This window comes from Mobula hypostoma, chromosome 20 (genome assembly GCF_963921235.1).
Source record: "Mobula hypostoma chromosome 20, sMobHyp1.1, whole genome shotgun sequence".
Classification (NCBI taxonomy): Eukaryota; Metazoa; Chordata; class Chondrichthyes; order Myliobatiformes; family Myliobatidae; genus Mobula; species Mobula hypostoma.
This window is the reverse complement of record NC_086116.1, coordinates 5,788,571-5,807,227: the sequence shown is the minus strand read 5'-3', so window position 1 is coordinate 5,807,227 and position 18,657 is coordinate 5,788,571. Positions and strand designations below refer to the sequence as shown.

The 18,657-nt window shown below is 46.7% G+C and overlaps 1 protein-coding gene across 4 annotated transcripts in view; it reads left to right on the top strand.

Annotated features, from left to right (window-relative positions):
* plekhg7 (pleckstrin homology domain containing, family G (with RhoGef domain) member 7) overlaps positions 1-18,657 on the top strand; it is a 111,452-nt gene that overhangs the window by 76,589 nt on the left and 16,206 nt on the right. The window lies entirely within an intron of this gene.

The window sequence follows — 18,657 nt, the reverse complement described above, 5'->3', positions numbered from 1 at the left end:
TATGTTTCCCAGGGTTGAAATGCCTAACACCGGAGGGTAAGAGGGGGTAGGTTCAAGGGGGATGTGAGGGGTAAGTTTTTACACAGGGAGTGGTGGATGTCTGGAATGTGCTGCCTGGTACAGTGGTAGAGGCAAATATATTAGAGGCTTTTAAGAGACGTTTAGATAGGCACATGGATGTAAGGAAGATGGAGATTGTGTAGGTAGGAGGGATTGGTGTTTTTGATTTGCTTATTAGCTGGTTCAATACAACATTGTGGGCCGAACGGCCTGCTCCTGTGCTGTACTCTTCTATGTTTATCAGAACAACAAGGGACAAACCAATTACACCACAATAAGCTTTGTTCCTCCCTCCCTCCCACCCATACACATAAACAGTCCTCTGATTTCAGGACAGGCCATGTTCTTTGGCCCCCAGCCTCCAATGAACTTGTGAGTTTGTAGACACTGGGCCTTCGACTTCCCAGTGGGCTTGAAGACTCGGGGCTCCTGTTATCGGACTCAGCTTTTGGACATCTAGTCGACTTTCAGGCTTCTGACTGATGCCAGGGATCTGGTCCTTGGCACTGACCTGGGATTTGCTGATGATGATTAATGAAGATTAATCATTAATGATTAATTTGGATTTTCAAAAGGCTTTTGACAAGGTCCCACACAGGAGATTAGTGTGCAAACTTAAAGCACACGGTATTGGGGGTAAGGTATTGGTGTGGGTGGAGAATTGGTTAACAGACAGGAAGCAAAGAGTGGGAATAAACGGGACCTTTTCAGAATGGCAGGCAGTGACTAGTGGGGTACCGCAAGGCTCAGTGCTGGGACCCCAGTTGTTTACAATATATATTAATGACTTGGATGAGGGAATTAAATGCAGCATCTCCAAGTTTGCGGATGACACGAAGCTGGGTGGCAGTGTTAGCAGTGAGGAGGATTCTAAGAGGATGCAGGGTGACTTGGATTGGTTGGGTGAGTGGGCAAATTCATGGCAGATGCAATTTAATGTGGATAAATGTGAAGTTATCCACTTTGGTGGCAAAAATAGGAAAACAGATTATTATCTGAATGGTGGCCAATTAGGAAAAGGGGAGGTGCAACGAGACCTGGGTGTCATTATACACCAGTCATTGAAAGTGGGCATGCAGGTACAGCAGGCAGTGAAAAAGGCGAATGGTATGCTGGCATTTATAGCGAGAGGATTCGAGTACAGGAGCAGGGAGGTACTACTGCAGTTGTACAAGGCCTTGGTGAGACCACACCTGGAGTATTGTGTGCAGTTTTGGTCCCCTAATCTGAGGAAAGACATCTTTGCCATAGAGGGAGTACAAAGAAGGTTCACCAGATTGATTCCTGGGATGGCAGGACTTTCATATGAAGAAAGACTGGATGAACTGGGCTTGTACTCATTGGAATTTAGAAGATTGAGGGGGGATCTGATTGAAACGTATAAGATCCTAAAGGGATTGGACAGGCTAGATGCAGGAAGATTGTTCCCGATGTTGGGGAAGTCCAGAACGAGGGGTCACAGTTTGAGGATAAAGGGGAAGCCTTTTAGGACCGAGATTAGGAAAAACTTCTTCATACAGAGAGTGGTGAATCTGTGGAATTCTTTGCCACAGGAAACTGTTGAGGCCGGTTCATTGGCTATATTTAAGAGGGAGTTAGATATGGCCCTTGTGGCTACGGGGGTCAGGGGGTATGGAGGGAAGGCTGGGGCGGGGTTCTGAGTTGGATGATCAGCCATGATCATAATAAATGGCGGTGCAGGCTTGAAGGGCCGAATGACCTACTCCTGCACCTATTTTCTATGTTTCTATGTTTCTAAGACCCCGAATGAGGACATGAAACCCAGGCAACGAGCTGCAGACTCACTGATCGGAATACTGGTCTCACCGTTCACACACCTAGAGGGTGACCAGATCTCACGATGCCTGCCTGCAAGGGACTTCGATCCCAGAACATGCCGACGACACCAGCCCTTGTCCTTTCTGATCGGCGGAGTGGACAACCAACCACATCCAGGTCACCAGCCTTTGAATGTGCAGCAGAGGCTCAGACACAGGCCTGTCCTCCAATTCCCCGCATCCCTGTCCTGAAACCCGAACCTGATCCCTAACTCCCCACTCTATCCCCAAAAATAAATCCTTAGGAATGGTTTAAAAAAAAACCCCAAAAAAAAAAACCTAATCTGAGCCATGACCTCGGCAGGGACCGGCTCAGTGCCATCTTGGAACTCCATCCCTGTCAGGATGCTTTCTAACGTACATCTGTACAAGTTTGTTCGCGTGTTTGGTGGCATGTCAGATCTCCCGAGGCTTCTAAGAAAGTACAGGTGTTGGGTCACCTTTGGTACTTGAACACCTATGATGGAAACTGGAGGAAATACTGACCCCTTCCAAACCACTTTTTAATCACAAACAAGAGAAAATCTGCAGAGGCTGGAAATCTGAGCAGCACACACAAAACGCTGGAGGAACCCTCCAGACCAGGCAGCATCAATGGAAAAGAGTACAGTCGACGTTTCGGGCTGAGACCCTTCATCAAGACTGGAGAAAAAAGATGAGGAGTCAGAATTAGAAGGTGGAAGAGGGGAGAGAGAAACACAAAGTAATTAGTGAAAACGGGAGGGGGAGGGGTGAAGTAAAGAGCTGGGAAGTTAATTGGTGAAAGAGATACAGGGCTGGAGAAAGGGGAATCTGATAGGACAGAAGGCCAAGGAAGAAAGAAAAGATGGAGGAGCACCAGGGGGAGGTGAGAGAGGGGAAGTGGGGTGAGGAATGGTGAAGGAGAGGTGGGGGTGGGGTAATTACCAGAAGTTTGAGAAATCAATGTTTACACCATCAGGTTGGAGGCTACCCAGACTGAGTATAAGACAGAATACCTATCCTCATTCTCAATAATTTCTCCTTCAAACAAAAGGTGTAGCCATGGGCACTCATGTGTCCCAGCTATGCCTGCCTTTTTGTCGGCTACGTGGAACAGTCTACGTTCCAAGCCTACACTGGTATCACTCCCAACTTTTCCTACGTTACATCGACAACTGCATTGGTGCTGCTTCCTGCAACTATGTGGAGCCTGTTGACTTCATTAACTTTGCCTCCAACTTCCACCCTGCCCTCAAATTTACCTGGTCCATTTCTGACACCTCCCTCCCCTTTCTCAATCTCTCTGTCTCTGTCACTGGAGACAGCTTATCTACTGATATCTATTATAAACCACTGGATTCTCACAGCTACCTGGACTATTTCCCTTCCCACCCTGCTCCAACATCAACACTGCCCTCAACCACATCTCTTCCATTTCATACATGTCTGCTCTCACCCCATCCTCCTGCCACCCTACCAGGGATAGGGTTCCTCTTGTCCTCACCTACCACCCCACCAGCCTCTATGTCCAGCACTTAATCCTCCATAACTTCCACTATCTCCAAAGAGATCCCACCACCAAACACATCTTTCCCTCCCTCCCCCCCCTCACTTTCTGCTTTCTGCAGGGATCGCTCGCTACGTGACTCCCTTGTCCCTTTGTCCCTCCCCACTGATCTCCCTCCTGGTACTTATCCTTGCAAGCAGAACAAGTGCTACACCTGCCCCTACACCTCCTCCCTCACTACCATTCAGGGCCCCAAACAGTCCTTCCAGGTGAGGTGACACTTCACCTGTGAGCCTGTTGGGATCACCTGTTGTACCCGATGCTCCTGGTGTAGCCTCCTGTATATTGGTGAGACCCAACATAGATTGGGAGACCGCTTCGCTGAGCACCTACGCTCAGTCTGCCAGAAAAAATGGGATCTCCCAGTGGCCAACCATTTTCATTCCACTTCCCATTCCGACATGTCAGTCTATGGCCTCCTCTACTGTTGTGATGAGGCCTCCCTTAGGTTGGAGGAATAACACCATATAACCCTAAGGCGTAGCCTCCAACCTGATGGCATGAACATTGATTTCTCGAACTTCTGGTAATGTTCCCCTTTCACCATTTCCCATCCCCTTTTCCCTCTCTCATCTTATCTCTAGCCTGCCTATCACCTCCCTCTGGTGCTCCTCCACCTTTTCTTTCTTCCATGGCCTTCTGTCCTCTCCTATCAGATTCCCCCTTCTCCAATCCTGTATGTCTTTCACCAATCAACCTCCCAGCTCTTTACTTCACCGCGGACACCCCCCCCCCCCCGAGTTTCAACCATCACCCTGTATTTCTCCCTCTCCTTCCCCCACCTCCTAACTCTGACTCCTCAGCTTTTTACTTTGTCCTGCTGAAGGGTCTTGGCCCAAAACGTCGACTGTACTCTCGTCCATAGATGCTGCCTGGCCTGCTGAGTTCACATTCTACCTCGCTGGTTTTGTACTGCATGCCAAGTGAGTTGTTAGTCACTGGGAAGGATGGTAGTGTGGAATGTTATCTCATGCGTAACAAGTAACGGCATTGCCACCTATCAGATGCTATCATTTAAACTCATGCTAAACCGAGACATCGGAATTTAGACTATCTACCATATTCAATGTTCCAAGTAGGTATACTTCACCAAGTACAACCCTGAAATTCATTTTCACACAGACATTCACAGCAGAACAAAGAAGTACAATAGAATCAAATAAAAACTACACACAAATGAAAGTTTACAAATTGTGCAAATACAGAGAAACATGAAATAAATAAATCAATAAATAACACAGAGAACATGAGTTCTCGAAGGTGAGTCCAAAGGTTGTGTTTAGTGATCAGTTCAGTGTTATGTTGAGTGAAGTTACCCACACTGGTTCAGGAGCCTGATAGTTGAAGGGGAGTAACTGTTCCTGAACCTGGTGCTGTGGGACCTAAGGCTCCTGTACCTCCTTCCTGATGGTATCAGTGAGAAGAGAGTGTCCTTGATGATGGATGCTGCTTTCTTGTGGCAGCTCTCCTTACAGATGTGCTCAATGGTGGGGAGAGTTTTTCCTGTGATGGGCTGGGCTGTATCCACTACTTTTTGTAGGCTTTTCTATTCTTGGGCTTTGGCATTTGCATTTGTTGTTGTTCAGTCATTTAGTCGAGTCTGACTCTTCGTGACCTCGTGGACCGTACGGTCCATAGGGTTTTCATGAGAAGATACAGAAGTAGGTCACCAGGCTTTTCTTCTGCGCAGATACTTGCTGCTGCCCAGGTTGGGACCCGGCTGGGTTTGAACTCAGAACCTTCTGCCTCGAAGTCCAGTGCTGATGCCACTACACCACCAGCCAATGTTCCCATAACTCAATCAGTCAGGATACTCTCCACTGTGCGTTTATAGAAATTTGTCAAAAGCATGAGATGGCAAGCGGAATCTGTGCAAAGTTCTTCGGAAGTGAAGGCACTGCTGTGCTTTCTCTTAAATGGCATTTACATGCTCTGATATGATAACACCCAGGAATTTTAAGTTACTGACCCCTAAGGAGAAGGTGCTTGGGAAGCTGAAAGGTCTGAAGGTAGATAAGTCACCTGGACCAGATGGACTACACCTCAAGGTTCTGAAAGAGGTTGCTGAAGAGATTGTGGAGGCATTAGTAATGATGTTTCAAGAATTACTAGATTCTGGATTGGTTCCGGAGGACTGGAAATTTGAAAATGTCACTCCACTCTTTAAGAAGGAAGAAAGGCAGAAGAGAGGAAATTATGGACCCGTTAGCCTGACCTCATTCAATACTTGGGAAGGTGTTAGAGTCCATTATTAAGGATGAGGTTTCAGCGTGTTTGGAGGGACATGATAAAATATATCAAAGTCAGCATGGTTTCCTTAAGGGGAAATCTTGCCTGACAGATCTGTTGCAATTATTTGAAGGAATAGCAGGCAGGATAGACAAAGAAGTGCTAATGGATGTTGTTTATGTGGATTTTCAGAAGGCTTTTGACAAAGTGTGGTACATAAGGCTGTTGATCAAGATAAGAGCCTAAGGTATCACAGGAAAGATTTGAGCATGGATAGGAGATTGGCTGATTGGCAGGAGGCAAAGAGTGGGAATAAAGGAGGCCTTTTCTGGTTGGCTGCCGGTGACAAGTGATGTTCCCTAGGGGTCAGTGTTAGGACTGCTTCTTTTCACGTTATATGTCAATGACTTAGATGATGGAGTTGATGGCTTTTTGTGGCCAAGTTTGGGGAAAAATACAAAGATAGGTGAAGGGGAAGGTAGTGTCGAGGAAGCAGATTAGGAGAATGGTAAAAAAGTGGCAGGTGGAATACGGTGTAGAGAAGTGTATGGTCATACACCTGGGTAGAAGGAAGAAAGACATGGGCAACTGTTTTAAAACGGGGAAAAATTCAGGTTGAGTTGGTGATAAGGAAAGCAAATGCAATGTTGGCAGTTATTTTGAGAGAACTAGAGTATAAAAATAAGGATATAATGCTGAGGGTATATAAGGCATTGGAAGTCTCCCAAAAATAAAAGGATTAATGAATGAGAAACATTTGATGGCTCTGGGCCTGTACTCTCGAGTTTAGATGAATAAGGGGATCTCACTGAAACCTATCCAATATTGAAAGACCCAGACAGAGCGGATGTGCAGAGGAAACCTCAAGACAATGGAGTTGAGAGGGATGATAAATTAGCCATGATGGAACGGCAGAGCAGACTCAATGGGCTGAATGGCCTCATTCTGCTCCTATGTCTTATTGTGTTAATATGAGGAGGGGTCTGGTGACTTAAGTCTGGTAGTTGCTTCACCATTAAAGTTAAAACCCTGTAGGGAAAGGGTGTGGCCCTTTCCAGTTAATTAACAATACCGTCAGTTCCATCGCGGAAGATGTTTAAACTCCCCAGAGCGGAGAGCACTGTGATAGGAGAGGCAGCTGAAACCATTTTCTCCAGGGTAATGACCCAGATTTCCTGCCGTGGAACAGGAAGGATCAGGTGTGATGCTCATCACCTGAGAGCTGTTCACCTCAGGCAGCTTCAGAGACTCTAACCTGTCAACGAGGCAGCAACAGTGTCTCCTGAGATTTTAACCAGCTCTGTCCCTGCACTTCCAGTGCTGATATTTTTACCCCAAATAAACCGATGATTCCCATTCCCAAAATAATGTCAGCAACATTTCATCAACAGCTTGATTTGTTTTTAGCACAGCATCTGTCGTGAAGATGGCTCCGGCCTGAAACAGCATCTGGTCCGAAAGTTCAAAGCAAATTTATTTTCAAAGTACATATACAGTATATCACCATATAAAACCCAGAGATTCGTTTTCCTGTGGTGGTGGTTGTCTCTCGGGGTCCGAGGAAGACTAAACATTGTGCAGTCATCTGTGGATACGCATGTGGCTTCGGGGGCCGAAGGCCGAAGCACACATGTGGTTGCAGGTTGGACATGGAATGGCGGTTGTTGGAACAGGTGCATACACAGCTTTGTGGCGTCGGTCTCGTGCTGCTGCAAGGCGCTGATTTCCGTCATCCTCAAAGTCAGATGCAGCTTTTCTGGTCAGGCCGTGCCACGCATCCTCAAGCGGACTCCTCAAGTTGTCGAGGCTGGAGGTCTGCCCATTTAATGTACGATTTCAGATTGTCTTTGAATCTTTTTTTGGGGTGGCCCGGATTGCGACTGCCAAGCTCAAGCTCACCGTACAGCAGATGCCTGGGGATTCTTGTTTCACTCATGCAGATTACATGGCCAGTCCAGCGTAGCTGGGCCTGGAGGATCCTTGCCTCAATGCTTGTGCTGTTGGCTCTGTCAAGGACTTCCTGGTTGGTGATTCGGTCCTGCCATCGAACCCTCATGATCGACCGCAGAGAGCGCATGTGAAACTGCTCCAGCTGTTTGACGTGCCTGCGGTACAGGGTCCAGGTTTCTGCAGCCGTACAGGAGAGAGGTGAGGACCACAGCCTTGTACACCTTGAGCTTGGCTGAAACCTTGTACACCTGGAGCTTCCTTGTGCTCCAGAACTTTGACACGGAGTTTCCCGAGTGCCTGGCTGGCTTTCTGGATCCTTGCTATGATCTCTTTGTCAAGGGATCCATCACTGGAGATGGTGCTTCCTAGATTACTTGAAGCTCTCCACATTCTTCAGGACAGTGCCTTCGATGGTGATGCATGGCTGACGAGGGTAACTGTTTGGTGCAGGTTGTAGGAGAACTTCTTTCTTACTGAGGCTGATTGTCAGTCCAAACGGCTTTGAGGCTGCGGAGAACTTGTCCACAATCGTCTTCAGGTGGTTCTCCTGGTGGGCCATGAGGGCTCAGTCTTCAGCAAACAGGGCTTCAGTGATGAGCCTCCTCAACATTTTGGTCTTTGCAGCAAGGCGTCTCAGGTCAAACATCGATCTGTCTAGGCGATATCTTATGTAAATACCCAGGTCTAGGTTCTTAACAGCATGCTTCAGCATTTGTGTGAAGAAGAGGTTGAAGAGCACTGATGATAGAATGTACCCTTGCTTCACGCCATTTGAGATGTTGGAAGTCTCAGATGGGGAACCATCTGAGAACACTTCTCCTGTCATGCCATCGTGGAGCAGGCGGATCAGTGTAGTGAATTTCTGCGGGCAGCCAAGCTTTCTAAAGATGACCCACAGCGCGTATTTGTTGACCGTGTCAAACGCCTTCGTCAGATCAATGAAGACAGAGTATAATGTCATGTTCTGTTCCAGGCTCTTCTCCTGTATCTGTCTCACTATGAAGATCATGTCAACAGTGCCGTAGATGCCTCTGTAGTTCCCGCAGACGGTCCTTGAACCTTTATTTTTGTAGAGGGCGACTATTGTTACGTCTCTGTATATCACAGTATGTCACCATATAAAACCATCTATATATAGTATATCACCATATAAAACCCAGAGATTCATTTTCCTGTGGTAAATACAAAGAATCAATGAAAGACCACACACAACAAGACGGACAAACAATGAATGTGCAAGTCTAGCCAGCTAGTTCCCCAGCACCCCGTGCAGATGGTAAGACCAGAATACTTAGGGACAAATTCAGCCCACCATGTATGCTCCACCATTCCATCAGAGCTGATTAGTTACCCTTTTCGGCCCCATTCTCCTGCCTTCTTCCTGTAACCTTTGACGCCCTTGCTAATCAAGAACCTATCGACCTCTGCTTTAAGTATCCCCAACACAGCTGACTACATCACTGCACCAGACTCACCACCTCAAGAGAAAGGAATCCCTCCTCAACTGTTCCAAAGGGATTTCCCTCTACTCTGAGGCTGTGCCCTCTGATACCCGGACTCCCCCCACTATAGGAAACATCCTCTCCATGTACACTTTATTAGATTATTAGATTAGATTATGAGGACACGCAGTCCTCTTTTATTGTCATTTAGTATTGCATGCATTAAGAAATGATACAATGTTCCTCCAGAGTGATATCACAGAAACACAGGACAAACCAAGACTAAAAAAAACTGACAAAAACCACATAATTATAACATATAGTTACAACAGTGCAAAGCAATACCGTAATTTGATAAAGAACAGACCATGGACACGGTAAAAAAAAGTCTCAAAGTCTCTCGAAAGTCCCATCATCTCACGCAGACGGTAGAAGGGAGAAAAACTCTCCCTGCCATGAGCTTCCAGCGCCGCAAACTTGCCAATGCAGCATCCTGGAAGCACCCGACCACAGCCAACTCTTGAGTCTGTCTGAAAACTTCAAGCCTCTGACCAGCCCTCTGACACCGAGCACCGAGCACCATCTCTGCCGAGCGCTTCAACCCCGGCCCCGGCAACAGGCAACAAGCAAAGCCGAGGATTTGGGGCCTTCGTCTCCGGAGATACTCGATCGCACAGTAGCAGCGGCAGTGAAGCGGGCATTTCAGAAGTTACTCCAGATATTCCTCCGTGCTTCTTCACATCTGTCTCCATCATATCAGGATTGTGCACGGTACCTACTTAACAAATACGATATCATTTCGGAGCAGCTGCACGCGCTGCATCGCGCCGCCATCTTCTCCTCCCCTCCTTTATATAGGCATTTCAATATTCGAAAGGTTTCAATGAGATCCCCTCTGATTCCCAGGGTCATTTTCGTAAACCTCCTCTGGTTCTTTCCACTCCATTTGCCTATCACCCGCACATTCCTCCCACGGGGTCCCCTCCTCCCAGTGTTGCACCTGCCCACCCCACCTTCCTCACTTGGTTCCTGTCTCACCTTTCGCCAGGGTCTGGTGTCAGTCAGCCACTTTGTTTCTTCCTCTCGAGTCACTTCAGTGACACAGTTCAAAGCAGAAATTCTTCTGGTGATTAAGCTTTATGGCAGACGGGACGTACAGTAATTAATTGGGAAGTCAAAGGCAAAGTAAATTTATTATCAAATAACACGTGAGTCACCACTTACTACCTTTGAGGAAGTAAAGAAATGCAATAGAATTTATGAAAGCCATACATGAACAGATACTGACATCAACCAATGTGCAAAAGAAGCCAAACTGTGCATTTAAAAAATGTTGGGAACATGAATTGTGGGCAGTGAGGCCTTGAAAGTGAAAGTGTAGAGGTCGTGAAGTCAATTCAGAGTTGAGGTGAGTGAAGTTATCCACACCCGTTCAGGAGCCTGATGGCTGTAGGGTGATTCTGGTACTGAACTTGTCTGTGGGGATACCCAGACTCCTGAGCCTCCTTCCCGATGATAGTAGCGAGCAGGGAACATTGAGCTGGGTGATGGATCCTTGAATAATAAGACCATAAGACAAAGGGGCAGAATTCAGCCATTCGGCCCATCATGACTGCTCCACCACTCCAGCAGTGATCCATCATTCTCCTGCCTTCTCCCTGTAACATTTAACACCATGCTTAATTACGAAACTATCAACTTCTGCCTTAAATACATTCATTGACTTGGCCTCCACAGCTACCTGTGGCAATGAGTTCCACAGACTCACCACACCCAGGCTAAAGAAACTTTTGCTCATCTTTCTTCTAAATGGAGGTCTCTCAATTCTGAGGCTGTGCCTTCTGGTCCTAGACTCCTCCACTACTGGAAACATCCTCTCCACGTCCACTCTACCCAGACCTTTCAATATTCGATGGATTTCAATGAAATTCCCTCTCATTCTTCTAAGCTCCAGTGAGCACAAGCCCAGAGCCTGCTGAAGCTTCTCATATGTTAACCCTTTCATTTCTGAGGTAATTCTTGTGAACCTCCTCTGGACCGTCTCCAATCTTTTCTTGGCTAAAGGGCCCAAGACCACTCAGAGTATTTCAAGTGTAGTCTGACCAATGGCATATAAACCCTAACCATCACATCCTTGCTTTTCTACTCTAGTCCTCTAACATTGCATTTGCCTTCCTTATCACCAACTCACCCTGCAAGTTAACCTTTAGGGGATCCTGCACAAGGACTCCCAGGTCCCTCTGCACCTCTGATTTGTGAGGTTTCTCCCCATTTTAAAATAGTCTACACCTTTGTTCCTTGTGCCAAATTGCATGACACTACACTTCCCTACACCGTATTCCATTGCCAATTCTTTGCCCATTCCTCCAGTCTGTCCAAGTCCTTCTGCAGGACACCCTGCTTCCTCAACACTACCTGGCCCTCCACCTATCTTCGATTCATCTGCAAACTTGGCCACAAAGCTATCAATTCCTTCATCCAAATCATTGATATACAACATGGAAATAAGTGGTCCCAACACCAACCCCACCGGCACACCACTAGTTACCAGCAGCCAATCATAAAAGGCTCCCTTTCTTCCCACTCTTTGCCTCCTGCCAGTCAGCCAATCTTCTATCCATGTTGGTACCTTTCCGGTATTTTGCTAAGCACCTCACGTGTGGCTCCTTGTTAAAGGCCTTCTGAAAATCCAAATGAACAGCATCTACTTACTCTCCTTTGACTATCCAGCCTGTAATTTTCTCAAAGAATTCCAGCAGATTTATCAAGTAGAGGTATTCCCTTAAGGACATTGTGCGACTTCACTAGTTTTATCATATACTTCCAAATACCTCCTCAGCCTTAATGATAGACAGAGGCATCTTTCCAACCATTGGAATCAGGCTAACTGGCTTATAATCTCCTTTTTTCTGCCTCCCTCCCTTCTTAAAGAGTGGAGTGATATTTTCAGTTTTCCAGTCTTGAGGACTGGATTCCAGAATCCAGTGAAAAGATGATTACTAATATCTCCACAATCTGTCCAGCTACCTCTTTAAGAACTCTTGGATGTTGTCTATCTGGTCCAGGTGACTTACCTACTTCTAGGCATTTAAGCTTCCCAAGAACCTTCTCCTCTGTAATAGCAACCTCACTCACTGCTGCCCCTGACACTCTAGCATTTCCAGCATTCTGCTAGTGTCTTCCACATGAAAACTGATGCAAAATACTCAAGAAGTTTGTCCACCATTTTTTGTCCTCCATTACCACCTCTCCAGCATCATTTTCCAGCAGTCCAATATCCACTCTCATCATTCTTCTATTCTTTTTACATTGTATCCTCTTTTACGAGGGGTGATTGATAAGTTCGTTGCCTAAGGTAGAAGGAGTCAACTTTGGAAAACCTAGCACATTTATTTTTCAACATAGTCCCCTCCTACATGTACACACTTAGTCCAGCGGTCGTGGAGCATACGGATCCCTTCTTTGTAGAAGTGGTCCACAACAGGGGTGATTGATAGGTTCGTGGCCTAAGGTAGAAGGAGATGAGTTATACAGCTCCTGTTACATGCACATGCAGGTCAACTCTTTGAGTGAAAATGCAGAAAGTTTGAAGTTAATAATTCATCTCCTTCTACCTTAGGCCACAAACTTATCAATCACCCCTACTGTGGACCACTTCTGGAGGTCCAGGATGCTGACTTCTACAAAGAAGGGATCTGTATGCTTCACGACCGCTGGACTAAGTGTGTAAATGTAGGAAAAATAAATGTGCTAGGTTTTCTAAAATTGACTCCTTCTACCTTAGGTCACAAACTTATCAATTACCCCTAATTTATTATTGGCTAGATTCTCTTTGTATTTCATCTTTTCTCTCTTATGGCTTTTTAGTTGCCTTCTGTTGGATTTAAAAAGCTCTCCAATCCTTTACATTCCCACTGATATTTGCTATATTATATGCCCTCTCTTTTGCTTTTCTGCTGTCTTTGGCTTCCCTTGTCACACACAGTTGCCCCATCCTACCTTTAGAATACTTCTTCATCTTTGAGATGTATCTTACCTGCACCTTCCAAATTTCCTCCAGGAAGTCCAGCCATTGCTGCTCTGCCGTCATCCCTGCTAGTGTCCCCTTCCAATCTGCTTTGTCCAACTCTTCTCTCATGCCTCTGTAATTCCTTTACTCCACTACAATATTGATACATCTGACTTTAGCTTCTCCTTCTCAAACTGCAGGGTGAATTCTATCATATTATGCTCACTGACTCCCACAGGTTCCTTTCTCTTAATCACCCCAATGAAATCTGGTTCATTACACAACACCCAATCCAGAGTTGCCTCTCCCCTAGTGGGCTCAAACACAAGCTGCTCTAAAAAGCCATCTAGTAGTCATTCTGCAAATTCCCTCTCTTGGGATTCAGCACCAATCAGATTTTCCCAATCTACCCGCTCATTGAAACCCCCCATGATTATCGCAGAATTGCCCCTTTTTCATGCCTTTTCTATCTCCTTTGCAATTTGTAGCCCATATCCTGACTGCTGTTCAGAGGCAACTCCTGTCAGGGTCTTTTTATCCTTGTAGTTCCTAAACTCTACCCACAAGGACTCTAAATCTTCTGATCCTATGTCACCTCTTTCTGAGGACTTGATTTCATTTTTTACCAACACGGGCAGGCCGCTCCCTCTGCCTACCTGCCTGTCCTTTCACTACAATGTGTTTCCTTTGATGTTAAGCTCTCAACTATGTATGATCTTCTCTCAGCCACAACTCAGTCATGCCCACAACCCTATACCTGGCAATTCTTATTGCACCACAAAATCATCTACCTTATACCATAAACTGTGTGCATTCAAATATAAACCTTCAATCCTGTATTCATTGCCCTTTTCGATTTTGCCTGTATGTTACACTTTATCTCAACCCACCGACTGCAATGTTGCCCTGCCATCTGCCTGACCTTCCTCGCAGTCTGGCTCCACACTGCATCTATTTGTATACCAACTACAACCCCGTTCTCAGCCCTATTACTCCAGTTCCCATTCCTCTGCCAAATTCGTTTAAACTCTCCCCAACAGCTCTAGCAAAACTGCCCACAAGGATATTGGTCCCCCTCAGGTTCAGGTGAAATCTGTCCTTTTTCTCATACTTTCCCCAGAAGAGATCCCAATGATCTAGAAACCTGAAACCCTGTTCCCTGCATCAATTCTTTAGCCATGACTTTATCTACCTAATCATCCTATTCTTACCCTCACTGACAGGCAGCACAGGCAGCAATCCAGAGATTACCGCACTGGAGTACTGCTTTTCAGTTTCTTCCTGTTTAAGAATACCATGGACCTGATCCAAGACATCCCCGACCCTGGTACCCAGGACGCATCATACTCAGGATCGTACCCAGGATTGTCTCTTCTGTATCCAAGGAGTCCACTTTCTGATGATCTAATTATGGAATCCCTATCACTACTGCACGCCTCTTTCCCCCTTCCCTTCTGAGCCACGGAGCCAGACTCATTGCCGGGGAGCTGGTAGAACAACTCCCCCAGCAGTATCCAAAGCAGTATTCTGATTGTTTTTAAGGGGACAGCCACAGAGGTTTTCTGAACTGGCTGCTTATTCCCTTTCCATCTCCTGCCAGTTATCCAGTTACCTGCCTCCTTCAACTTAGGGGTGACTACCTCCCTGTAGCTCCCATCTATCACCTGCTCATCCTCCCACGTGAGCCGAGGGTCGGTGAGCTGCAGCCCCAGTTCCATTAACACGGTCTCTGAGGAGCTGCAGATTGATGCACTTTGTGCGGGTGTACTTACTGGGGAGACTGGAGATCTTCCAGAGTTCCCACATCTCACACGAGGAACATACCACTATCTCCAGATCCATTTTCAGTGCACTAGCTATGTACTAACAGAGAGGAAAAAATTACTAGATATTTCCTTACTTACTTTGGACTCTGCCTGTTGGTGCCTGGGCCTGTGGAGCCAAAGCGAGGCCACTCTAACAATGCTGCACTCCAACAGTGGCTGCTCCACTCTCAGCGCCTTTCCTTGTGTTGGCCCCGCCTCGACTGCCACCCACCGAAAAGGAGCTGAAAGCTCCCGAGCTCTTTTCAAACCTCAGACTGCATCACCAGTCTACGACCCCTTGCACTGGTTTCAGCCCACCGAAATTCTCTGCCTCCTTGCGGCAGCGCTCCATGTAAATGTGCTCAGAGGTGGAGAGGGCTTCTCTTGTGAAAGCTGAGTTGTATCCACCATTTTCTGTTCTGGACGTTGGTGCTTCCACACCGGGCCATGATGTAGACAGTTAGGATATTCTCCACTATGCATCTCTAGAGCTGTTCTGTAATAAAATACCGTGAAAAGTAATGCCCAAGACACCTACGCTCTGTCCGCCAGAGAAAGCAGGATCTCCCAGTGGCCACACATTTTAATTCCACGTCCCATTCCCATTCTGACATGTCTATCCACGGCCTCCTCTACTGTAAAGATGAGGCCACACTGAGGTTGGAGGAACAACACCTTATATTCCGTCTGGGTAGCCTCCAACCTGATGGCATGAACATTGACTTCTCTAACTTCCGCTAATGCCCCACCTCCCCCTCGTACCCCATCCGTTATTTATTTATATACACACATTCTTTTTCTCTCTCTCCTTTTTCTCCCTCTGCCCCTCTGACTATACCCCTTGCCCATCCTCTGGGCTTTTTCCCCCCTCCCCCTTTTCTTTCTCCCTGGGCCTCCTGTCCCATGATCCTCTCATATCCCTTTTGCCAATCACCTGTCCAGCTCTTGGCTCCATCCCTCCCCCTCCTGTCTTCTCCTATCATTTTGGACCTTCCCCTCCCCCTCCCACTTTCAAATCTCTTACTAGCTCTTCTTTCAGTTAGCCCTGACGAAGGGTCTCGGCCCGAAACATCAACTGTACCTCTTCCTAGAGATGCTGCCTGGCCTGCTGCGTTCACCAGCAACTTTTATGTGTGTTCCCCAAGATTATATTTGCTTGAAGGAATACTTCACTGGCTCTAGTGGAAACTAACCTTGAGGATGGAAGATTGTAAATTATTCACATACGTGTCACAACCACTTCTGCCACAAACAAGTGTGACCGGACACACAGGGCAGTTTGAACAAGAATATCACAGACTGAGGTTTTGTGAGGTGAGGGCCTCCAGCAGTCAGGGTCGACCATGGACGTTGTGCCCTAGCTGTCTAGCTACGTAGCCTGAGCAGTACGATATGGAGAGCAAGCTGTTGCTCATGTAGCAATCTCCCCCTCTCTCCACAACGGATGAACCCAAAGGAATGTTTGAGACCGACACAGTTTAGTACCAGCAGCGTCACCGGAGTTGCCAGTCAGTGTCGAACTCATTGTAGGACTGCTTTAGGGACGCCAGCTCTGGATTTTTCCCTCGGGGTTTACTCCCAAAGCCTTCCCCATGAGCGGATATAGCTGCAAGGCAGCGGAAGTTTGAGATCAGAGTTTTCCTTCTCTTCGATTGAGGTTTAATTAGTGTATTAAACTACTTATTTCTTATTTTATCTGGCATTTTGGCCCAGGTCAGTGTGGAGCCACCGTTGTTTCTCATTCTCTAACTTCAATTCTTCAGGAACCTCCCCAAACTCCTGTGCCTCTCATTTAATGCCAAGCACTTATTTACCCTTTCAGTGAAACACTTTGGGTCTCACTGCATTTGGGTTAGGTTTAAAGGCACCATTTAAATGTTTTCGTGGTATCCAAATGCTGTCAGCCAAGTTTCATTTGCCGAGCCTGAGAATTCTTCTCAGAGTGAGATTACAACTGGAATGGCAATACTAAGACAATCAGGCAGCGTCTGTGGTGAGACAGAAACTGGGTGCACATTTCACACTTCAATGATACTTTGTCAGAGTTGGGTAACCAAAACTGCAAGCGTGCTTTAAATGGCAGAGAGGGAGAGGTGTCAAACCAACAGAGAACATGTGCGTGGCAGGGCAGGACCATGATTCTCCAGGTGACCCAGATGCCTCTGGTACCTCCTAAAGGAGGGAGATGAACGCTTGTCTGTCATATCTGCTCCCTCTGGAGGAGTGTGTCCGGAGGGAGATCAGTGCTTGTCCGTCATAACTGCTCCCTCTGGAGGAGTGCATCCGGAGGGAGATGAGTGAGGACAGTAGAGAGAGAAAAAACAGGCTGTGGCAGATGCTAGAAATCTCAAATGTAAGAGAAGACTGGAATTACCCAGCAGGTCAGTCAGCGTCCATGAAGAGGAAAAGGTGAGTGAGCAACTTTCTAGCAGAACTGACCCGTTGTGCCAAAAAAAAGGGAGGACTGGTTTCAGAAATTGTCCAGTTTAGTGTTGAGTCCCAAAATCTGTGACATGGCCAGTGGGAGGGTAAGGTGCTCTTCCTCCAGCATACACTGGGCTTAGTATAAGGGGGAGATGTCAGAGGTAATCTTTTTTTACAGAGAGAGTGGTGGGTGTGTAAAATGCTTTACCATGGGTAGAGGTAGAGGCAGATACATTAGGGGCACTTAACAAACTGTTAGATAGGCACATGGATGATAGAAAGTGGAGGACTGCATAGGAGGGAAGAGTTACGTTGATCTTGAAGTAGGTTAAAAGGTCAGCACAGCATCATAAGTCGAAGGGTGTGTACTGCGCTGTAGTGTTCTGTGGTTTTGACTGGAGAAGTGTAGGAGGTCTGAAAGCAGAATTCACAGCATGAGGTAAAACTAGCACATATGTGGGTTATTCCTCAGTAACTCCACACCGTAGCTTGGGGTGGCCCATCGTTATCTTCACTCCTACGCTACTCTTTAGCTGCTACTGCCTTTTCCAAAGGCTGCGCTTCACCAACTGTGAGATATTTTGCAACCTCCCACATACCTACTCTTCCAGCTACGTCGTTCTCTTGATGTAAATGTGCCAGCTTACAGTGAGGTTAACATCAACAGGTTGGTCCCTCTGGCCAAGAACACACGCAAAGCATAATGGTTAGCGAGGCGGAAGGGAGTGGGAAAGGAGGCTAAAGAACTCTCCCTGGCTAGGCAAAGCCCACACAATGGATAGCTAACAACTAGTGAGGGAGTGAATGTACTGGTATTGCTTTTATTGTCGTCATGTACAGTGAAAAGCTTATCTTGCATACTGTACATACAGATCAGATCATTACACAATGCATTGTAGTAGAACAAGCTTCAACAGTAACAATGCAGAATAAAACGTAAACGCGACCCAGAAAGCGTTGTGCAGGTAAACAATAAACAAGGTAGATGATGATGTCAAGAGTTAATTTTATGGCTCAAGTGGGTAGAAGTTGACCTGAGCCTGGTGTTATCTGAGTTTCGGCTTTTTTGTCTCCTGCCTGACGGGGAGAGAGAATGTCCAGGCCGAGTGGGGTTTTTCATCATGCCGCCAATGACACATCTTAAATTCCAGTGGGGTTGCCAGCAATGGCCCAGAAAATCCAGTGTGAGCTTGATAGACACTGGCTCAGCTGGTAAGCCTGATGCCTGAATCCAGGTTCAATCATGGAGTTCGCACTTTCTCCCTCAGACCCGGTGAGTTCCAATGTCCTCCCATGCCCCCCCCCCCAGACTTGTGGGCTGGTAGACAAAGAACAGAAAATCTGCAGATACTGAAATACACACAAAATGCTG